Raw genomic sequence first — 4,467 nt, 5'->3', positions numbered from 1 at the left:
AAATCAGAAGGGCAATGTCACGATAGTCAAGGGGATTTCAGTCTACAGGTACATCGGGAAAATCAGGCTGGTGCTGGATCGCGACTGAAAGTTTGTCGAATCCATACAAGCTGGCGTTTTAGAACAGCTTTTGGCTGAGCCACTTGGGGAAAGATTATTCTGGATTGGCTGTTGTATAAAGAACTAGATCTGATTCAGGAGCTAATGGTAAAGGAACCTTTAGAAGACAGCAATCATAATATGATAGACTTCATCCTGCAATCTGAGAGGGAGAAGCTAAAGTCAGATGTATCAGTATTACAGTGGAGTAAAGAGAATTGCAGAGGCATGAGAGAGCAACTGGCCAAAGTTGATTGGAAGGGTACACCATCAGGTGGATTAAGCTCTACGATCAAATCCTCGTGGTTTACAAACGTTGCAATGCAGTTTCAGTTCCGCTCACCAGACCTGGAACGTCTTGTGATCAAGGGTCATCCATTTTATCTGCCACAGGAGACTTTACCGATCATCTTAGTAGTGGTGTACATTCTGCTTCAGGCCAGCGTAAAACAGACTCTGTGTGAACTGCGCGATGTAAGAACAGGCATGAAACAGCACATTCTGATGCCTTCCACAAGGGAAGCCTGAGAGAGGTTCGGAAGAGCTTCCCAGCTGGTTGGATACAAGACTACCAACCCAGTGCAATGGACAAACAACAACAAGTATACAGTGCATCTGTGGCAAAATGTGTAAGAACCAGAGAGGCTTGAAAATCCACTGGTCAAGGATGAAGTGTAATGAGCAACAGAGAGCACCACAAAGCAGATTCCCAATCTGGGGAGGCAGAGGAGGGTCAGGGTCAGGAAGGACCCCACAGTACCCAGAGTCTCCGTATGGTGCAAGCTGTTCATCCTAACATCACATCTCAGACCGTGCGGATCAGATGGCCCAAAGCCTGCCAGACAGCAGAGTGGCAAAGATTTGATGAGGACGTAGATCTAGTGTTGGAAACCGTGGCCAAAGGTGGTGTGGAGATTGCAGATAATGACAACAGTGATCATAACTGTGGCAGCAGGAAGATTTGGTACCGAGGAAGAGAAGCAGACTAAACAGCCGTATGTTAAAAACAACAGACCCACCAAAATCAACATCTGGAAAGAAGCAACAACATAAACTGGCAAACCATGAGGAAAGGGCACCACTGGAAGAACTGTGTGTGATGCTGAGGAAAAGGCTCTTAACTCTGAGAAGAGCAGAGCAACATCAGAGACGCAGGAGAGAAATAGCACAGAAAAGATCTGTGTTTATCAGTAACCCAATTCAGTTCACCAAACAGCTGCTGTGACAGAAGAGAAGCAGAAAGCTGTCCTGCACAAAGGAACAGATGGACGACCATCTTCGAAGCACCTTCAGTAACCCAGACAGAGAGTTGAACTGAGGGACTGTGATGCCCTCATCGCCCCTGCAGAACCAACAGAGGCTTTCAACCTTCAAGAGCCTCTCTTCAAGGAGGTTCAGCAAGTAGTCAAGAAAGCCAGAGCTGGCTCAGCGCCTGGTCCGAGTGGCACCACTACAACATCTACAAACGCTGCCCCAGGCCTCTCTGGCAGCTGCAGAGAATCCTCAAGGTCATCTGGAAGAGAGGCAAAGTGCTCAAGCAATGGAAGTATGCAAACGGAGTGTGGATTCCAAAAGAAGAGAACTCTGAGAACAGCAGCCAGTTTAGGATAATATCTTTGCTGAGTTTTGAAGGGAAGGTCTTCTTCAGCGTGGTGGCAAAGCGCCTGATGGAGCGCTTCCTGAGGAACAATTACATCGACTCCTCCGTTCAGAAGGGTGGCGTTCCAAGGGTACCAGGCTGCTTGGAGCACACTGGAGTCATCACACAGCTCCTGAGAGAGGCCAGAGAGAATAAGGGTGACTTAGTGGTTTTGTGGTTGGATTTGGCCAGTGCCTATGGATCAATCCCCCACGCGGCTGTTGAAGATGCTCTGAAGAGGCACCATGTTCCTGAAGGAATCAGAGGCCTCCTTATGGACTACAACAAGTTCCACCTGAGAGTCAACAGGGCCAATAACATCAGACTGGTGTGGGCTGGAGACTGGCATCTTCACAGGCTGCACCATCTCACTCATCCTTTTTGCCCTGGCAATGAATATGCTGGTAAAATGTGCAGAGCCAGAGTGTCAAGGCCTGAAATCAAGATCTGGGATCCGCCAACCACCAATACGAGCATTCATGGATGATCTGACTATCACTACGTAGTCGGTGCCTGGTGCTAGGTGGATTTTTAAGGGGCTGGAAAGTTTCATGAGGTGGACAAGGATGTCCTTTAAGCCTGTAAGATCAAGATCTGTAGTGATGACAAAGAGGAGAGTACAGGAGAAATCTTGTTTCTCTATTGAGGACATTCCAATTCCTACCATCACAGAGAACCCTGTAAAAAGTCTTGGGAAGATGTTTGATGCAACACTCAGAGATAAGGCGGCAAAAAGAAACACCTGTGGGGAGTTTGAACAATGGTTGCAAGAGGTTGACAGGACTGGCCTTCCAGGGTGGTTTAAGGCATGGATTTACCAGCACGGTATACTACCAAGAATCCTCTGGCCACTGCTTCTTTATGAGTTTCCAATTTCCACTGCTGCTGAATTAGAGAGGGTAGTCAGCCGGTTCCTGCGAAGATGGCTGGGTTACCAAGAAACATCAGCATCATTGCTCTGAATGGGAATAACTGCAAACTGAGGCTCCCCCTGAAATCCATCGAGGAGGAGTTCAAGGTTTTGCGAGCAAGAGGGATGCTGCAGTTCTGGGAATCTTCAGAGGAAAGAGTGACGAGAACTGGTGCAGAATGAAGTAAGGGCAGCTGTGGAGGAGGAGAGGACCAGCAGAGCAGTGGCAATGAAACAGCAAGGAGCCTGGACCAAATGGGAGCAGGTGATCGAGCGAAAGATCACGTGGAACGATGGAAGGTGGATCCACACCGCATCAAGTTCCTTATCCAGGCTGTTTATGACATCCCTCCAAGCCCATCCAACCTGCACTACTGGGGGAACGACCAGCTTGCCCCCTCTGTGAGAAGACCGGTACACTAGGGCATATTCTGAGCTGCTGCCCCAGAGCTCTTGCCGATGGCCATTATCGAAGGCGGCATGACCGGGTCCTCCGGACAATTGCTGAGACAATCTGCAGCACCCTTAACATCTGCCGGAAAACAAGTCGGTCAAGAATACCATCGGCTTTGTCAAACGGGGGGAAACCAACAGAACACCAGAAAGCAATGGGGTTCCTCTTCACTGCACAGGACTGGAAGCTAAAAGCAGACCTTGGAAAACAGCTGCAGTTTCCTCCCCACATCATAGAGACTACATTGCGGCCCGACAGTGTGTAGTGGTCGAACTCTTCGATGCACGTTCTTCTGCTTGAGCTCACTGTGCCGTGGGAAGAACACATGGAGGAGGACTACACATGGAGAAGAGTCTTGTATGACGATCTGAAGAACATCTGCCAAAGAAGAGGCTGGAGAGCAAAGTGTCGGCCCGTGGAGGTCGGGTGTCATGGCTTTGCAGGCTCTGCACTTGGAATCACGGGAGAGAGAAGAAGGAGAGCCGTTTCTACCACCAGAGATACAGCAGAGAAAGTGTCAAGATGGCTCTGGATAAAGAGGGCAGATCCGTGGGTTGCTGCTAGGGCAAAGGCCGAGGTCTGATCAACCCCAGTCGGGTCGCCTGGACGAGGATGTTTAATGTTGAAAAATCCGAAACACTTGACGACCACAGGGAATGTCACTGATGATGTGATCTAGCTTAGCATCATGCAGATGTTTGTATAAGAACCAAGAAATCACATATAGCACCAGAGGTCCAACGTTACACCAACATCGAGCGCTTACCGTGCCATCCCACGTCCACACTTTGGAAAGTCTGACCACCTGGATGTACTTCCACTCCCTGAGTATAGGCCTGTGTACCTCCACCATCTGATATCTCAATGAAAAATGAACACTACCTCACTACTGATTTATTTCTCCATTTGCACTACTTACGTAATTTAGTTATTTAATAAAGATATACATCTCCTGTAATTCAGTTTTTTTCACTATTATTATGTATTGCATTGTTCTGCTGGTGCAGAGACAACAGAGTTCATGACATATACCGGTGATATTAAGCCTGATTCTGATAGATCAGGAAAATATGCCGGAATGCTGGCTGTTTGAAAGGCTGATTAGGGAAAGTTTAAAGAAATAAGTGATCAGGAATGACAGAATATTGAAATCAATCAGGATGTGGATCTTTTATGTGATAAGATTGTGGAAGGGATAATGACAGCAGCAATAATAACATTGAAAGAGTTTGGAAGATGATAAAAAGAATGAATGGTGTCAACAGGAAAATTGGATCCCCAGGGTTATGTGATGGGGAAGGTTTGATCACCAAATTATATAAATTGGGAATTAGAGGAAAATGCTAAATTGGAATAAAGATTTTA

General features: G+C 47.3%; 1 pseudogene; it reads left to right on the top strand.

Annotated features, from left to right (window-relative positions):
- The first annotated feature begins 847 nt into the window (after positions 1–847).
- LOC132381772 (uncharacterized) lies at positions 848–3,870 on the top strand (annotated as a pseudogene).
- Positions 3,871–4,467: the final 597 nt, after the last annotated feature.

This window comes from Hypanus sabinus, chromosome 26, assembly GCF_030144855.1.
Source record: "Hypanus sabinus isolate sHypSab1 chromosome 26, sHypSab1.hap1, whole genome shotgun sequence".
Taxonomy (NCBI): domain Eukaryota; kingdom Metazoa; phylum Chordata; class Chondrichthyes; order Myliobatiformes; family Dasyatidae; genus Hypanus; species Hypanus sabinus.
The sequence above is the reverse complement of the archived record's forward strand: the minus strand, read 5'-3'. Positions and strand labels throughout refer to the sequence as shown.